The 19,694-nt window shown below is 43.3% G+C and overlaps 1 protein-coding gene across 4 annotated transcripts in view; it reads left to right on the top strand.

Moving 5' to 3' along the window:
• LOC123609586 (DLA class I histocompatibility antigen, A9/A9 alpha chain-like) overlaps positions 1–19,694 on the top strand; it is a 592,486-nt gene that overhangs the window by 27,849 nt on the left and 544,943 nt on the right. For 3 of the 4 annotated variants that reach the window (XR_006717838.1, XR_006717837.1, XR_006717841.1), the window contains 4 exons: positions 931–963; positions 1,101–1,148; positions 1,311–1,349; positions 2,091–2,443. The exons of the other annotated variant lie outside the window; for it this stretch is intronic. The gene's annotated coding sequence lies outside the window, so the exon portion shown is untranslated. Of the gene's footprint in view, positions 1–930; positions 964–1,100; positions 1,149–1,310; positions 1,350–2,090; positions 2,444–19,694 lie in introns of those variants that run through there. 4 annotated transcript variants of the gene reach the window in all.

Genomic DNA, 19,694 nt, shown 5'->3' with positions numbered 1-19,694 from the left:
CCCAAAGACACACATGACCTACCACCCCACCTCTGACATGAGGTGACCCTGAGGTTCTGGGCCTTGGGCTACCCTGCAGAGATCACTCTGATCTGGCAGCATGACAGGGAAGACGACACCCAGACACAGCGCTTGTGGACACCAGGCTTTTGGGGGATGGGACCTTCCAGAAGGAGGCAGCTATGGTGGTGCCTTCTGGAGAGGAGCAGAGATACATGTGCCACAGGCAGCATGGTGGAGCTGACTAAGCCCCTCATGCTGAGACAGGATAAGGGGGGAGACCTGGACATAGACCCTCTTCTCAGAGGAATCAGGAGCCCTTGTGGAGAACTCCAGCAGGGTGGGGGCTGATGCCTGGGGTCAGGGCCCTCACCTTCCTTCCCCTTCCCAAAGTCGCTTCTCAGCCCTCCATCCCCATCATGGGCATCATTGCTGGTCTGGTTCTCCTTGGAGCTGTGATCTGGCATTGCGATCTGGAGGAAGAAGAGCCCAGGTAGGGAAGAGGTGGGAGGATCTGAGTTTTCTGACTCCACTGCAGGGTTTCAAGTCCTGGTGGCAGATTGTCCTGCTTTGTTAATAAGAAGTACCATCCACATGCATGTGCTTGCTCACTCTGGAGCTGACTGCTAACACTCACACTTTTAGTAAATCACATGTGAAAGTGAAGGGCAAATTTTCACCCTAATGAATCTGATGATGGGGACCTGATTCCCAACAGTCATAGGACAGAAGGGAATTTCCCTGCTGAGGACAGACTCCAGAAGTGCAGTTGGTCTGGTCCACACACATGTACTTTTCTTATGTTTTCTGATCCTGCCTTGGGTATGGTTAAGAGTTCTGGAAACTTTCCTGGGATCCAGGACTAGGGAGATTCCTTTAGGACATCATGGCTTTCTCCCTGGCCTCTGTCATGATGTCTTCTTCCCACAGGAGGAAAAGGACTGAGCTACTCTCATGCTGCATGTAAGTATGGAGGGGGTGATCCCTGAAACCCTGGGATACTGTAGACAGGACCCCATGGGGAGCTCACCCCCCACCATAGCTCCTCCTTTAGTCTCATCTCCCGTGGCTCTGATCATGTCCTGTTTGTTCTACCCTAGGTGATGACAGTGCCCAGGGCTCTGATGTGTCTCTCACAACTCCTAAAGGTAAGGCCCTGAGAGACCTGAAGTGTGGGGTTGAGCAGAGGGGACACGACTGGGTTATGGGGATTCTTTGAGTGGGACATTTTGAGCATATGGTGGGCTGCTCATAATGTCACCACTTAAAGCGACTGACTTGAATTTGTTCATGATTATTTTCTTTCACAGTGTGAGCCAGCCACCTTGTGGGGGACTAAGTAATACAAGGTTAGTTCTCAATCCCACTCCCCATTGTGACTTCAGGAATCTCTGACTGCACTTTCTTTCTGCAAAGTGTGTCTGAATGTGACTTAGCATAATGAGAGGAGGTGGAGAGACTGGCCCAACACGCTGCCCACCACAACACCTCCCCACATTGACCTTTGCCCCTTTCTAATCTACTTTCTTGTTCTAGCAGAGGCAGGACTAGATGTCTCTATCTCTGTCTTAACTTCACATTGCACTGAGGTTGCAACATTTTTTATATTGAAAATAGGAATCTGAATATAAATTTGTTTTTTTTCTCCACATTCTAATCATGGGGGGTTGCTTGATGGGTTATTTAAAAGAGATGATTCCTTAAATTTGAGAACAGAAATAAATGGAAGCACTGAGAACCTTCCAGAATACACATGTTTGCTGTGCTTCGTCTGTTGCATGTGGTTACAGGAGAGGCTGTGAAGCACCAGCATGGATGGGACTGTGACCAGTTGGTGCTCAGTGCATTTTGGGCTTTGACATGGTCACTCCTAAGCAGAGTCATTTTCTCTGCTCCTTTGTCCTTGTCTCTTCAGTGGAACTTTGTCCCACCAGGATCTGTGATGACAGGGACTGGGACATCACCCAGGCCTGTGCTGTGTCCAGGACAGAGATAGTTTATGTGGCCAGGTCAGCCTAAGGTCAGGCTTGGGTTAGGCCCTCAGCCCCCATCTTTGAATTTTTGATTTTTTTTTCTTTGTTTCCTTAAAGGATTGTGCCCATTCCTGCTCTTATTTTGAGCAATGGGGAACACTTATAGACTGTGTGATTATGAGAGATCCAAACACCAAGAGCTCCTGAGGCTTTGGGTTTGTCACATATGCCACTGTGGAGAAGGTGGATGCAGCCATGAATTCAAGACCACACAAGTTGGATGTAAGAGTTGTAGAACCAAAGAGGGCTGTCTCCAGAGAAGATTCTCAAAGACCTGGTGCTCACTTATCTGTGAAAAAGATATTTGTCAGTGGCATTAAAGAAGATATTGAAGGACATCATGTAAGAGATTATTTTGAACAGTATGGGAAAATTGAAGTGATTGAAATCATGACTGACTGAGGCAGTGGCAAAAAGAGAGACTTTGCTTTTGTAACGTTTGATGACCATGACTCAGTAGACAAGATTGTCTACAACACCATACTGCGAATGGTCACAACTGTGAAGTAAGGAAAGCTCTATCTAAGCAAGAGATGGCTGGTGCTTCATCCAGCAAGGAGATCGAAGTTCTGGAAACTTTGGTGGTGGTCATGGAGGTGGTTTTGGTGGGAATGACAACCTGATAGTCTGTTATAGGATCCAGCTCTTGTCTACGCCAGTTTATACTTACAAATAAGTGGAGTGGCATTGTAGGCCGGTGAAGTGACTACTCAAAATGTCTTTTCCCTGTGTTTGTTCTTACTAGATTTTATTTAAAAAAAAAAAATTTTTTTTTCGACGTTTATTTATTTTTGGGACAGAGAGAGACAGAGCATGAACGGGGGAGGGGCAGAGAGAGAGGGAGACACAGAATCGGAAACAGGCTCCAGGCTCTGAGCCATCAGCCCAGAGCCTGATGCGGGGCTCGAACTCACAGAGCGCGAGATCGTGACCTGGCTGAAGTCAGACGCTTAACCGACTGTGCCACCCAGGCGCCCCATGGATAAAGTATTCTTGGCTGCATATTTTTCCCATTTAGCACATTGAATATATCATTTCCCTTCTATCTGCCAAGTTAGTGGTCTGCTGCTAATCTTATGTGTCTACCCTTTTAGGTTAAGGACCTTTTGTCCCTACCTGCTTTCAGAATTCTCGTTTTCTTTGTATTGTGCAAGTTTTACTTCTATATGTCTCGGTGTTGACTTGTTTTTGTTGATTTTGAAGGGGTTCTCTGTGCCTCTTGTCCTTGAATGCCTGTTTCATTCCCCAGATTAGGGAAATTCTCAGCTATAATTTGTTCAAATAAACCTTCTGTCCTTTTCCCCCACTTTTCTTCTGGAACTCCTATGATATCGATATTATTGTGCTTTAAGGAGTTGGTGAGTTCCCTAAATATACATTTGAGATCTAACAGTTTCCTTCCCCTCTTCTTTTCAGTTTCATTATTTTCCATTTTTTAAGAGAGGGAGAGAGAGCATGAGTGGGGGTGGGGCAGAGAGAGAGAGAGGGAGAGAGACAGAATCATAAACAGGCTGCATGCACCAGTGCAGAGGCCCACACGGGACTCCATCTCATGACGCTGAGATCATGACCTGAGCTAAAAACAAGAGTTAGATGCTGAGATACCCAGGGGCCACCATAATTTTATCTTCTATGTCACCTATTCATTTCCTGTTTCTTCCATCCTTGTTGTGATTATATACAGTCAGTTTTGCATTTCAGTTATAGCATTTTTTCTTATTTTTGCCTGGCTAGTTGTTAGGTCTTTTGTCTCTGAAGCAAGGGCTTCTCTGGTGCCTTCTATGCTTCCTTCAAGCCCAGCTAGTATTCTTATGATTGTTGTTCTAAATTCTTGTTCAGATATATTGCTTGTATCTGTTTTGAGTAAATCCATAGTTGTGATTTCTTTTTGATGTTTCTTTAGGGGACAATTCCTCCATCTCATCATTTTGTATAGGTTTCTGTCTTTTGTGTGTTATGAAAGCTTTTTATGTTTCCTGCTCCTGAGAGTAATGCTATATTACGAAGGGGTATTACACTGTCCAGGGGCTGGTGCTTCAGGAAGTGTTTCTGGTGTATGCTGGGTGTTCTTGTGTTTGGCTGCTTTTTCCTTCAGGTTAGTTCTCCATAGTGTTCTTCCTTGCTTGCAGTGGGGAGTTTTTGGACCTTTAACTAGGTGTGTTTTGATTTGTTAAAATAAACCTGATTAAAAAAAAAAAGAAAGAAAGAAACCTGAGCCATTGATGTTCTATTGTATTCCTCTGCCTATAATCTCTTGTCCCAGGCATCCATGGGTCTGCATTTCACCTATAGCTTTCACAGGTTTTAGCACTTATCATTACCTTCTGCAGATGTTCCCAGCATGAGATATATATTATACTAGGTTTCCCTATGTGAGTTCTGAGTCAGATGAAACAGAGAACAATCCCTTCCCTGGGTAGCCAAGAGGTTAGAATGTTGAAAGTAGGTTCTACTTTGTTCCTTCCAGCCTGCAGAAAGAAAGTGGGAATTGAGCTCTTTGTCCCAAATGCCCCATGCCATCCTGGAGTGGGAGTTGGACAAAGATGAGTAAAATGTCACAACATTTCCTACCATTTTGAATGTTACTTTTCTTGACTGGATGTTTGCTTGGTGGCTATACCTCTTTGAGCAATTTCCAGAATTCCTATATAGTTATTTTGTCAGTCTCTACTTATTGTTTCAAACATTTTTGTGGAGGAAAAGGGCCTAGTCTACAATCTTACTGATGTCCTGAGCAAGATTCTTCCCTTTGTATTACAATATAATAATTCAGAGCTTGATATGTAGATGAAACTGAATACCAGAAATATCAATGTATCAGTCAAGTTACCTTGAAAAACTGAATAGTATCAGGGAAATACAAATCAAAACCATACTGAGATATCACCTCATGGCAGTCAGAGTGGCTAAAATGAACAAATCAGGAGACTATAGATGCTGGAGAGGATGTGGAGAAACGGGACCCCTCTTGGACTGTTGGTGGGAATGCAAACTGGTGCAGCCACTCTGGAAAACAGTGTGGAGTTTCCTCAAAAAATTAAAAATAGATCTACCCTATGACCCAGCAATAGCACTGCTAGGAACTTACCCAAGGGATACAGGAGTGCTGATGCATAGGGGCACTTGTACCCCAATGTTTATAGCAGTACTTTCAACAATAGCCAAATTATGGAAAGAGCCTAAATGTCCATCAACTGATGAATGGATAAAGAAATTGTGGTTTATATACACAATGGAATACTACTTGGCAATGATAAAGAATGAAATATGGCCTTTTGTAGCAACGTGGATGGAACTGGAGAGTATTATGCTGAGTGAAATAAGTCATACAGAGAAAGACAGATAACATATGTTTTCACTCTTATGTGGATCCTGAGAAACTTAACAGAAGACCATGGGGGAGGGGAAGGAAAAAAAAAGTTAGAAAGGGAAGGAAGCAAACCACAAGAGACTCTTAAAAACTGAGAATAAATTGAGGGTTGATGGGGGATGGGAGGGAGGGGAAAGTGGGTGATGGGCATTGAGAAGGGCACCTTTTGGGATGAGCACTGGGTGTTGTATGGAAACCAATTTGACAATAAATTTCATATTAAAAAAAAGAAAAACTGAATAGTATATATATTTATCTTATAGAAATATATTTATATTATATATTTTATATATAGATATTGATAAACATAGATATAGCTGATATAGATATAGATATAGATATAGATGATATAGATATAGATGTATCTCCCAAATCTTTATCCCTGAAAGGTCTGGGTCATTAATAGTCCTGCCTGAATAGTTTTCCATTGACTTTAATTAGAGGTCATGATAGTACTAAGTGATGCCCTAAGTTATCTTCTCTATTTTAGACATACTCTTTCTTAGCATCACTGTGTAGTAGCAGCTCAATTGCCCTTGATAATCATGATCAATCACTCCAGTCAGTACAATAATTACTGTCTTTGAGTGTTTAGAGGCATGACGAGCCAAAGTGGGTGCGTGGTAGTCTTAAATTCCATTTCAATGGAATCATTCCTGTGTCTTCTAGTGAAAGCATTCCTCTCTTGGGGGAACTGATACCTCTAAGCCACATAGCATAAGGTCATGTGGATAGGGAGCAAAAATGTTGCTAGTGGATCCCTAAATAGTGAGTGGTGTCACTTCCATTTCCACATCCTTGATTTCTGAACCTGTAAATCCTGGCTATGAGAGAAATGGCAGCATATATTGGACTTTGTTTAGAGCCCCCTGGAAAACATTGCCCCAAATCTGCAAGGGATTAGCACCTAGATGGCACTCTGAGTCTTCAAAAGGTCATTCTCCATTCTATCAAGCCAGCTCCTTCAGAATAATGAAGAACATGGTAAAACCAATGAATTCAATGCCCATGAACACCTTGCCATACTTTATTTTCTGGAAATGAGTTGCTTGATCAGGAGCAATGCTGTGTGGAATACCATAATAGTAGGTATTGCATTCTGTAGTCCATAGATGTTGTTTGGCAGAATCATTGGCAAAGGCAAGTACATATCCAGAGAAAATGTCTATTCTAGTTAGAGCAAAACATTGCATGTTCCATAATGGAAGCAAGTCTAATGTAATTAACGTGCCACAGGTATCTGGATGATTACCCCAGAGAATATTGTCATATCAGGGACTCAATGGTGGTCTCTGCTGTTGGCAAATTGGGAACTCACCAGTGGCTGTAGCTAGGTTGAGATTAGTGGGGAGAAATCTATGTTGCTGAGCCTATGTATAATCTCCACCCCTGTCATCATGGCCACTTTGTTCATGAGCCCATTAAGCAAAGAGGGTGATAGGTTTCCATAGGATAAGTCATCTTATCCACTTTATTAAAATCATCCCTTTCTGAGGTCACCTTTTGATGGGCATTTGCATGGGACATAAATATCTTTACATTTTTGTCCCCAGAGAATTCTGTCCACACACCTATTCCCCAGTTCTTCTTGCCACCAACTTTTCAGTCATGTTCCTTTCAAGTCCATCCAGTCAAAGCACTGGCCATAGCCTATGAATTGGTATACAATCACACCTCTGGTAATCTCTCCTTCCAAACAAAATGTACAACCAGCTGCATTACTGTGAAGATTTTCCCTCACAACTGTCCTTAGGAGATGACCGTGAAAGGGGCTGTCATGCTGCTATTCACTTTTGTAGTGCCTGTGTACTGTGCAGAGCTATCTATAAACCAAGCCTGACTTTTCTCTTCCTTAGGCAACCATGTGCAGGGAATTCATAAATCCAGGCTGGGAGAGATTAGGTAAAAATGTAGAAGGAATTGGGGCAGTGGACATTTGATCCATTTCCTCACATAATTTACACATGTCTTCAGAGCCTGGTTGAGCCCAATACCATTATATTTGGTGATGGAGTGCTGCTATATACAACCAACTTTATGGTTTGGTGAGTTGTACAAACCCAGTTCATGATGGGCAATTCAGATGGGGGACAAGTTATTCTCAATTGATGGCAGAACTTTGCCCCTAAATCCTGTGTGCACACTGTTATTCACACATAGGGGTCTCTGCCAAAGGCTCCAAAGAGTAGCTATATCTGTCACAATTCAAGCATGCGTGGACCTGCAAGATTATATAGTCCAAGTGGCAAAGCAGCTTGTAACCAGCCTGTACCTGTAGTTCTCTTGTTCTTGGCCCTGCTCAAAACTAACAGTTTTTCAGATTACTCAGTAAATGAGCTAGAGTACCACACATAAATGAGGCATATGCTGACCCCCAAATCCAAAGTGGACAAGGCATTATGCCTCTTTTGTGGCTGTAGGAGGGGTCAGATGTAACTACTTACCTTTAACATTAGAAAAGGTATGTTAACATGCCCCAGAACACTGGACCCACTACAAATTTCATTTAGGTGGAAGGCTCCTGAACTTATCAGATTTATTTCCCACCCTCTAACACAAAAATGTCCTACCAACAAGTCTGTAACAGTTGCTACTTCTTGATCACTAGATCCAATAAGCAAAATGTCACGAATGCAATGTACCATTGAATGTCTTGTCGTAGGGAAAGGTGATCAAGATTTGCAAACTAAATTATGACATAAGGCTGGAGAGTTAATATACCCCTGAAGTAGGACAGGGCAGGTATATTGCTGGTCTTGCTAGTTGAAATCAAACTGCTTCTTGTATTCTTTATCAACAAGTATGGAAGAAAAAAGCTTTTGCCAGATTGATAGCTGCACTCCAGGTAACAGGAAATATGTTAATTTTCTCAAGGAAACCACATCTGGCACAGCACCTCATTGGGGTCACCCTCCTGATTAAACTTATGATACTCCACTGCCATTCATCAAGACTTATCTGTTTTTTGCATATACCAAATAAGCAAGTTGAAAGGGGATGTTGTGAGAAACACTACCTCTGCATCCTTATGTCTTTGATGGTGACACTAATCTCTTTATTCCCTCCAGGAATGCACTATTGCTTCTGGTTAACTCTTTTCCTAGGTAAAGGCCTTTCTAGTGGCTTCCACTTAACCTTTCCTACCACAATATCCCCGACTCCACAGGTCAAGGAACCAATGTGAGGGTTCTTCCACTTGCTGAGTAGGTCTATTCAGATTATGTATTTCAGAGCTGGGGGAAGTGACTAAGTTCAAGACTCACAAGGCCTGCTGTGAGATTGACCTGAGCTAAAACTTCATTCATCACCTAACCTCCAGACTGTGACCGGTAGCCCACAGTGCAGTTTTGGGTCTCCTGGAGTTAGTATCAGCTCAGAGCCAGTGTCTAGTCTTCCCTCAAATGTCTGATTATTTCCTTTTCCCCAGTGCATAGACACCCTAGTAATATGCCATAGGTTCCTTTAAGGAAAGCTGGGACAAAGATTAACAGTATAATTTTTTTGCAATATACCAGCGTCATTCATAAAGTGGATCCAGTCCCCATTTTGTTCATAGGGTCTTGGGTCTATAAACTGGCTCAAGTCTGGGAATTGACTGAGGTGGCTCTCTGTTTGGGTGATTCCATTTAGAACTCTGCTCACTAGATCTAGAACACTTCTGCTTATATAGATCAAATAAGGATTGAGTAGATTGCCCATTTGTTTAAATTTTAGGGACATCATCCATGGTCAACTAGCCATTGCCAGTCAGACTATTGTGATTAATGCTTTAAGTATGCTGTCCATTATGGCAACCCTGCATTTGGTGATTAAGTGCCTCCTCTTGGACCCTGCCACCCAGGTTACAATGATCTTCATTGCCTTTAGGAGTCCCAGTTCAGGGGCCCCTGGCTGGCTCAGTCGGTTAAGCATCTGACTTTGTCTCAGGTCATGATCTTGAGGTTTGTGAGTTCAAGCCCTACATTGGGCTCTGTGCTGACAGCTCAGAGCCTGGAGCCTGCTTCAGATTCTGGGTCTCTCTCTCTCTCTGCTCTTCCTCCACTTGAGCTCTGTCTTTGTCTCTTTTTCTGAAAAATAAGCATTAAAAAAAAAAAAAGAGTCGCAGTTCAGGGTAGTACTTCTCATGGTAATTCCTGACCTACAGAGAAGAGTGACCACAGAGTTCTTCAAGGAAGCTGGGGTTCCCCTCACAAATTGATTTCTCACATTCATGGTGAAAGATGTGTCCTCTGGACCCTCTTAACATGAATAAGCATGTATTATAAGACAAATGTATTCTAACATTCTAATTTCCCTAAGCCTTTGGGTATCTTCCTCTACATTATATAAAGGCAATTCTGGCATTTCAGATTTCTTTAGTGTAGGCCACATTTTGGTCCATGTTTCAGTCAACCAAAATACAACCTGTTAGAACCTTGTCTATCTCCTTAAGCTACAATATTGAGTCCAGAATCTCTTCTAGTGGGCTCATGTCAATAACTATAGACTCACCCAACTTTACATTTTCTTCTACCATAACTCCAGACCCCTAATGTTCATTCCCACACATATTGCCTGGATTTCTTTCTTCTTTCTTTCTTTCTTTCTTTCTTTCTTTCTTTCTTTTTTTTTTTTAATTTTTTAAAGGTTTATTTATTTTAGAGAGAGAGAAAGAAAGAGAGAGAAGCGGAGAGAGATAGAGACACAGAATCTGAAGCAGGCTTCAGGCTCTGAGCTGTTAGCACAGAGCTGGTCACGGGGCTTGAACTCACAGGTCATGAGATCATGACCTGAGCTGAAGTCAGACACTCAACCGACTGACTGAGCCACCCAGGTGCCCCACATGTTGCCTGGATTTCTGTCTGTATAAATTAGAAAAATCATGCAGTGCTTTTGGGGTGAAGCTCACTCCTAATGGTTTACATTATCAATCTTACCTTTCAGGGCCTGCTGGGACTAGAGTGTAGTTATAGGTCTATAAGCAAATGAGCGAGGGGTGGGAATCAGTCCTGAGAGGGGAATCAGCAGTGTCTTACAAGGTGACTACCTCAGGGGAGGCCATTACAGTGTCCATAGACAAAGCAGGGTTAACTTCCTCAGATGGGGGTCAAAGGACTGATTCTACTGTTAAAGAAGACTGTGCAGAATTTGGGAGTTCAATGTCTCTAGTTATCAGGATCTGCCCGTATGTTCCTATTCCAATTTTCAGGATCCCACTCCTTTCCAATAAATGCCCTCACTTTAAGAGCAGACATAATATAAGTTTGGGAATTCAATTTGTAATTTATGCACTTGCGAGATGAGACTGCAGGTTTGGTGTTTGGAAAGTTAAGCTCTGGCAACAGAAGATGAATTTTTGTTTCAGAGCAGACAGAAATTTTCAGGTGATTTACGTGGCCCTTGAGCTGGGAAGTTGAATCCCTGAGCCCATCCTTTCCTTTCCTTAATTTGTCTAACACAATTAGCAGCAAACAGTCAATCTTATTATGTTTGTTAGTTTGATAAAAGTGTTCTAATATATCAAATACATGGTCACCTATGTACTTTGCCTTTTATAAGTATTTGATTAGAGTATCCAGTTGTGACATTCTGAGTATCTCTATTGCCATGGATTGTCAAGTGCCCTTTTTACTACTTAAAATAAAGTCATTAGTGCCTTTAAATCTTATCAGATTGAAGAACCAATTCCAGAAACCCCATAATCATTTCAGGCCTTAATAAATATTAAGGAATTAGCTTATACAATTGTAGAGAGTGGCAAGCACGAACCCTGTATATGTTATCAGAATGGAAATTCAGACAGGAGTTGATGTGGTAGTCCTGAGGCAGAATTTCTTCTTCTCTGGAAACCTCAGTTTTTGCTCTTAGGGCCTTCAACTGAGTAGAATAGGCCCACTCACATTATCAAGGGTAACCTCAATTTACTTAAAGTCAAATGATTTCAGATATTAACCATATGTGCAAACCCAATACTAACATGTACAAAATGTCTTCACATTACCACTTAGATTAATGTTATTAAAAAACTGGGTGCTATAGGGGTGCCTGGGTGGTGCAGTCGGTTAAGCGTCCGACTTCAGCCAGGTCACGATCTCGCGCTCTGTGAGTTCGAGCCCCGCGTCAGGCTCTGGGCTGATGGCTCTGAGCCTGGAGCCTGTTTCCGATTCTGTGTCTCCCTCTCTCTCTGCCCCTCCCCCGTTCATGCTCTGTCTCTCTCCGTCCCAAAAATAAATAAACGTTGAAAAAAAAAATTAAAAAAAACTGGGTGCTATAGCATAGTCAAGATGACATAAAACTAATCAGCATACTTAAGGTATGAAAAGGAGATAATTGTTCAGTGTGTAAGAAAATAATAAAAATTTAATTACTCCCTAAGCTCTAAGTAAGTTGTTTCATTGATTTGTGTTTAGCAAATGTGGGGATAAAAGAAATAGTAAACAAAAATTTATGTCCCTTAAAATTTCAATAAATTACAAAAATCCCTTCATGGGTGGCACTGTGTATACCCTTCACATCCATCTGGTTTCACATGTAGAGACATTAACATTGGTTAGTGGGTTCAGGTGGTGACCACCTTATATCCAACCACTATAAAGTCCCCTCATCACTCTTTCAACTAATAGTCAAATATCCACTGATGATCTTTACCTATACTCATTACTTCATTAGGGGCTATAAAAGGATGATTTTTCTCTCATTCATTCTGAATTTGTTAATTGGAATCCTGTTGGAAAGATGATGCTTCCCCATCATTAATTTGCGTCCTCTGAAATAAATTTCTGACCAAAAAAAAAAAATAAGATAATGGCTTGAATTCCCTATTTATTTGTTTATTAAAGTGAGTTTGTAAACAAAAACAAAAAAGAAAAAAATATATAAAACAAAACAAAAGAAGAAAAAGGAGTTTGTGCCAAAAGTGATAAAAGATTCATTTATATTTTACTAATTCAAGTGTAAAACACACGGATCATCAGTAACAGCTTAATTTTCACAAAATTAACACACCTCTTTTACAACCCATAAGTCAAGAAATAGAACATTACCAGCACCACAGAAAGCCTTCTCACACACCCCTCAATCACTGAGCTCTTCTTCCTGCCCCCAAATAACCATTAATCTGAATTTTAGCAACAGATTACTTTTTTCTGTTTAAAACTTTATATAGATGGAATCATACATTGTGTGTTGTGTGCATAACAATATTATTTGTGAGATTCATCTGTGTAATTGTGGGTAGCTGTATTTTGTCCATTTTTGTTACTTGTGTAGCATCCTATTATGTGAACATGAGTCAGTTTATCCACTGTACTGCTAATAAATTTTGGGATTGTTTCCATCTTTTGACTATCACAACCAAAACTGCTTTGAATACATCGATGTTTCACATATTTTGTTGTTGTTGTTGTTGTTGTTGTTATATACCTAAAAGTGGAATCCACAAGTATAGGGAAGGTGAATCTTTATCTTTGGAAGATAAGGACAAGCCAATTTTCAAATTGGCTGAACCTATTTATTCTTTTCAACAGCAGTGCTCAGCTCTTTCACATCCTTGTCAACAGTTGACATTGACAGATTTTCTCATTTAGAACATTATGGTTGGTGCATAGTGGCTTTTAATTTTGGGGAAATTTTTTTTGACTCAAAGGACACCGAGTCTATATGCTCAATGTGGAAATAAAAGAATGTCACTGAATCATTTCACAAGGTCATGTACTACTTATAGACTTGCTCTTGAGGTCAGTCACTAGACTGGAACTTACAGGCAAACCACAGACTGAAGATTCTAACTAAAGAAGGGAGTAAAAATATTAAAAAAAAAAAAAAAAAAAGAAGGGAGTAAAGACTATGCCTTACTTTGTCATGCACTATATTGCAGAGAGAGAGAGTTCTTTTGCTTCAGGTTAAGGAAAGTCAAGGTGAACTATCATGGCCCAGGGTAGTGATAAAGAGCTGATGGAAATGATTAAGGATGCTGCAATACGTAGAGTTACACACTGTCTAAATGCACCAGATAGTGTCAGTTTCCATGGTGAATTTCCTTCACTGAAAAAGCTTGGGGGAAGAAGCAGGCCTCAGAAAAAGGCTTAAGATGGTAATAATAAAACAACAGCCAAAATAATACTATCTAACAATTATATAGTGCTTTGCACATGTTAAGACATTTCACCCTTTTAATAAATGCCTGGTGTCTTTTCCAGTTTTCAAGATGAGCACACAGGTACAGAGAGTTTAATTCACTTATCTAAGGCCACACAAAAAGTAAATGGTGGAGCCTGAATTAGAACCCAGGCAATCTGGCCTCAGGGCTCTGCTCCTGACTCTGTACTATCCATTGAATCAGGTTTTGGGGTTGGGGGATTCATGCAGAGAGATTCTGGGAAAGGAAGAAAAGGAAAAGGGGACAGGTAATCTTATTATCATCCAACAGACTTAAAAAAAAAAAAAAAGCATGTCTGGACTAATGGGATACATCCTGCCCTGTTGCTGAAAATAAAATAATGAAAGCCTGAACATGTCTAGGTTCGGATCTCAAAATCTTCAGTGCACATTGAGCATAATGGCTCGGCAGGGAAGCCCAACTTAGCAGAGATCCAAATGGTGGGGACTGCAAATCATTCTGGGAATTACCCTTAGTTTTTACACACCTGTGTCAGGTATTTATGATTGCTTTAGCAAAGCACAGATGACACAGAATTATGTCTAGTTTCCCCTGGGTTTTGAGGTTGTAGAGAAGCCAATCAGGTTAGTTAATAATCTACATTTATATTATCCACACCAGTGGGTAGGGACCTTGTATTTGGCCCCAAGTCCAAGGCATTCAGAGGCCAGACCATGAGGTTCCAAACCCTCCTTCTGCTCCACTCTGGAGCCTGTTTACTGATTATGGTAAATCTGGAGTCATTTTACTGATTAAGCTCACTATGGGCTGGTGAGCATGGAGTCTGGAGAAACTGATAACGAGGAAGGAGGAGCAAAGGAAGGCTATTTGAGTGGGTGCTTGGGCAAAGAGAATAGCCCATCTCTACTTCCTCCCAAAGCCCTGGACATCTCCTCTTCCCTAAACCTTTCTACCCTTTCTGTCCTCGTCCCCTAGCTCTCTTTCTTCCCTACTTGCCTTGTCCATCAACAAAAATAAATTGCCTTTCCTTGGAGAAGAGTTCACTCTATGAAGTAGGGAGAGCAAGAAGGATTGCCTGGGGCTGGAGCAGCCGGATGACCTTGATGGTTCACCTAGAGTGTCCCAGGATCAAGTGTCCAAGGTAGAATGGGCCAATGACTGCTCCATGGGTAAAGAGAAGCCTCAGGGAAGACACTTACAGAGCCATGTTTGCATTTGAGCATCTCCAGTTTAAGGAGGCAGATGTGAAGCAGAACTCTGCCCTCAGGGTTGCCCTCTCCCTAGGACTTTTTCCAGGCTTTTACTTTCCACCCCCCACCCCACCTCCTTCAGTTTCTTCTGATTGTTCTCATGACTCATATGCACTTTTGTTGGGATTAGATCTTAGGATTCTGGAAAAGCCCATCAAAGTTAGTGGAGGTTTGTGTTTATAGAAGTGGGTGGGGATTTCAGAGTTAGTTCTCCACAGATATTGAGATGTCTGGAGAAGCTGATGCAAGCAGTTCCTAACCATCCTTCTACTCATTTGGGGATCCCTGACCCTGACTGAAACCCAGGCCGTCTCCCTAACTCTGGTCCCTTCTGTCCACCCTGTCCCTCTCCTGGCCTCTCTGTCTTTCTGTCCCTCTCATCTGTCCCAGCTGCACAATGCAATAACAGGCCCCCAGGGATGCCTCTCTGGACAAAGGTGGGGTGCAGAAGGGAGCCCAGGGAGCAGCAGAGCCAGAAGGGGGGAGGGTGGGTTCACAGCCCACTCCCTGTTGGACCCCAAGGTAACTGTTTCCACCCCTGGCACTCACTGCCTGCTGTATTTCCACACCATGTCTGTCCACCTGGCATAAGCAAGCCTGGCTTCCTGCCACTGCCTTCATGGACCACAAACAGTTCCAGCACTTGGACAGGCCACTGTGCTCATCACAGCATGAGCTGTGGGCAACGTGGCTGGAGGACAGGAGACCTAACTATTGAGATCAGAAGGATAAGGGTACAGAAATACTTCTGTAGTGTTAGCAGTGCCAGCAGAGTTTGGACTGTCCAGCAAGGCTTGTGAGTGATGTCGAGATTCTTGTAAGGACAAGCTGGGCTTTCCCAACTTTAGACCAAAGGGTTTTCACCATGTTGTGTCCCGGGAATGCACTGACCACCCTTCCCCTTCCCAGCCTGGGAAACGTGTGTAGCATTTTGCTTCAGCTGTCATATTCAATCTGGTTTGTCACTGATTCTTGGTCCCTGGTCTCAGTCTTATAGATGTTGGTGACCCCAATGGGAGCTTCTCCAGGGTACACTTTTAGCCCCTTAGAATGGTGAGGATTTCATCTCTCTGAAGGAGGACTAACAGTATGGACAATGGCAGGCAGGTTGGCTACTGAGGCCAAGGACGATGGAGGAAAGATAATGGAAAGATCTTTTGCAAAGATCCTGAGGTGCTACTTGACTCGTGTGTGGGCTCACAACTCCACTTGGAGGTCACAAATGAGCTGCTGCTTCCCTAAGATTCTGGGGGGAACCCACCACCTCCATGGTCACCCATTGGGGAAGGAAAGAGTCCTCTGTTGGCCTCACTCAAGGGAGGGTGGGGACAGGACTGACCCCTGCATCCACCTCTTGTCCCGACAGATAACTGGGCTATGTGAGATTTCAGACATATTTTCTGTGGGTAGCTTGCCTAGAATGACCCCAATTCCATTCATGTCCTTTTTAATGAAAGATCCTGAGGTTTGAGTAAGGTCAGAGAAAGGGCCAGTGAGAGAGAAGAAGGGAAAGTCAGTGACCGCAGAGAAACAGAAGGTCCCTTTGGGCCTCATAATTGAATATGGGACCAAGTATACACGGGAGACTCTTTGTCCTTCCCCTCTGTCCCCAGCGTTCCCCTCTTAGACCTGTGATCCTTCCCCTGACCTTGTGAGCTGGTGCCCACTCTGATGTTGCCCCATCTGGATTAGCTTTCAACACTGTACTCTGACATTCAGCCTAGAGAGTAGTTTGTCTTCTGACTACTGGTTAGGGAGGTAATTTAGGAACTCATGATCCCACTGAGAACAACTGAGAAAGCCTGATGAAACATAGTTTATCTTATTAAAATTTTCAACATGTAGACACAGTGAAGAGGCCCAGACAACATCTAGGAGAGGACTGTAGCCTGGAGAGGTGAGGTCATGGAGCCCAGAGCTCCAGATTCACTTTTGCTCTGAGGACATCAGCGAAGACTGAGGAGATAAGCAAGAAATCCATCCGAGCTTTTGGCTGCTTTGTGGTGCTGAGCAGAGAAAGACGTGAAAGCCTGGTGCCCAACAGGAGTGAGACCCTGATAGACTAACCCCCACAGTAAGTGGTGATTCTAAAATGCTGCTTCCTGGGGCGCCTGGGCGGCTCAGTCAGTTGGGCGGCTGACTTCACCTCAGGTCATGATCTCACGGTTCACAAGTTCAAGCTCTGCATCGGGCTCCATGCTGACAGCTCAGAGCCTGGAACCTGCGTCAGATTCTATGTTTCCGTCTCTCTCTGCCCCTCACCTGCTCATGCTCTGTCTCTCTCTCTCTCAAAAATAAATTAAAAAAAAATTTAAATTCCTCGTTAGAGGAAGAGACTCTTTAAAAAAAATTTTTTTTTAATATGAAATTTATTGTCAGATTGGTTTCTGTACAACACCTAGTGCTCATCCCAACAGGTGCCCTCTTCAATGCCCATCACCCACTTTCCCCTCCCTCCCAGTCCCCATCAACCCTCAGTTTGTTCTCAGTTTTTAAGAGTCCAGAAGGGACTCTTTTTAAAAAAATTTTTTTTTAAGTTTCTTTATTAATTTTGAGAGAGACAGAGACAGCGTGAGTGGGGCAGGGGGAGAGAGAGAGAGAATCCCAGGCAGGCTTCGTGCTGCCAGTGCAGAGCTGACGAGGGGGCTTGGACTCATGAAACTGTGAGAACATGACCTGAGCCGAAACCAAGAGTTGGCCGCTTAACCAACTGAGCCACCCAAGTGCCCCAAGAGACTCTTAATGATGCAGAGAGCAAACTGAGGGTTGCTGGAGGAGAGGTTGGTGGGGGATGGGTTACATAGGTGATGGGTATTAAGGAGAGTACTTGGGATGAGCACTGGGTCTTATATACAAGTGATGAATCACTAAAACCCACAATAGTATATGTTAACTAACTAGAATGCAAATAAAATTTTCAAACAAGCCATTTTTTTTCTCAGTTGAGTTGTTGTTAACTAACAGTTCAGACTTTGAGGAACACTACGGCCACACTAGAAGACCAAGGTGGTGTTTTGGTTTTTTGGTTGGCTTGTTGGTTATTTAGTCCTCTGCGAGGGCCACATAAAAACTGATAAATGTTAGACTCTCTCCCCAGAGTACTTCCATGCAGAGGGAAATAAAAACGTTAACATGACATGTCAGTGCACGCAGAGGCCCCCTGAAGTCTTACAGACCTAGGTGTTCTGTTGTTAGAGACAACGGGTGACGACATCTTGAATAATCATTTCAACACTCCCAATACCTTTCCGTATATTTGTCAGCATAAACTGGAGTAGACAAAAGCCGGATCTAATAGTATCAGGGGAATGAGAGGAGAGATGCCATCTATTGGCTTGTTCTTTCGGCCGAACCTGAGTGCCTGCAGGGCACCGGATCAAGCTGCAACCTCAGGTCTGTGCTCTGAGAACAGCAATCAGCCATCCTTTCTCCAGCCCTTGCCCCCAGCACCCGAACTGCTGTCCTGTTATTCGACTCTCACATTGAGAGTCTTCTTAGGAGGTAGAAGCCACCTCTCTGCATAGAAAAGGAAAATCTATTTTCCTACCATTCTTCCAGTTAGACAGCATGAGGCTCCACCAGGCAGCTGACCATGTGCTGGCCCTGACTCAGGAGGTGGTGTCAGCGAGGCTAACACTGTGCAGAAAGCATTTGCACAGGAGCCGTGTGGGCAGTTACTACCTCCTGTTGCCAGGAGCAGCAGCGTCAGTCCTGGACTCAGGGCCCAGTGTCCTGCATCAGGGGAGTCGGTGGTGTGACAGGTGATGTCTGTGCAGAGCAGTAGGGGCAGTGGGTTCCTGTGTGGGCTTCAACCTAGGGTGGGATTATGTATTCCATTCCTGGCTCTGTAGCCCCAAGCCTGCACTGTGGCCTTCCCCAACATAATCTCATATTTAGAAAAAAGTTGGATTCCATTGTTTGCTCCAAAAAATTGATCAGGGGAGTAGTTGCAGAGAGCAAGCATTCAGAGTTGTTTGTCACACCGAACCGTGAACCACTGCCTAGTCCTCCCACTCATCTAGACCCCAGGATACAACAATGACATGTGTCTCACAACATCACGTCTCCTATTGACAAGGTATGTGCTCCCCTCTCTTTACAAGGGAAAAGAAAACGTATTTAAATGGTTTTAATGCCCCTCCCCAGGCTGGCTGCTCTGATCGCTGACCTCACTGGCTCCAGATCTGGCTGAGCACCAGGCTTCTCACAAAATGCACAGGCCTCTCCCCAGACCCACAGACTCAGAGTCCTCGGCGCAAGATCAAGGAATCGCTTATTTAACGAGCCCTGCAAGTGAGGCTGATGCACAGCCGTGTGGGAATCCTCATCTCCATTCTTGCTACTGAAAGTGTGATGTAAAGACCAGCAGCAGCGCCTTGTCCTACACACAGAATCTCATACTCTACTCCACACTTTGTGAACCTTAAGACAGTGTTTGGGGGAGTCCTGTGAACAGGGAAGTTTGGGACTCCCTGGTCTAGGTGCCTTTAAGGTGAAGCCAGGACTGTGCAGACTGCTCTGAGTGTGGGGTCTGATCAGATCTTTTGGAACTGGGGGTCCAGGGTTTGGTCCTTTTTCCTTTTTCTTCTATGGCCATCACCCCCTTGGTGACCTCATCTATCCTGAAGTTTCTAAACATCATCTACGTGGTGTCATCTCCAAAATCGGTTTCTCTAGCCCAGACATTTCTCCTAAATTCCATACTCATCCATGCTCATCTGACTGCCAAGTTGATTCTCTCACATTTCTAATAGACATCTCATCTCATCGTCTCTTCACTGACTGTCTGTGATGCCTCTCCCCAAATATGCTCCTTCCAGAATTTTCCCCATCTCTGCTGACAGCAACTCCATCTTTCCACTTGCATAGTCCAGAATTTTGGGGTCCTCCCTGGCTCCTCTTTCTCATACTCAAGATCTAATTCATTAGATTGTGCTGTAAGG

The sequence above is a fragment of the Leopardus geoffroyi genome, chromosome B2, assembly GCF_018350155.1.
Source record: "Leopardus geoffroyi isolate Oge1 chromosome B2, O.geoffroyi_Oge1_pat1.0, whole genome shotgun sequence".
NCBI lineage: Eukaryota > Metazoa > Chordata > Mammalia > Carnivora > Felidae > Leopardus > Leopardus geoffroyi.
This window is presented reverse-complemented; position numbering and strand designations above follow the sequence as displayed.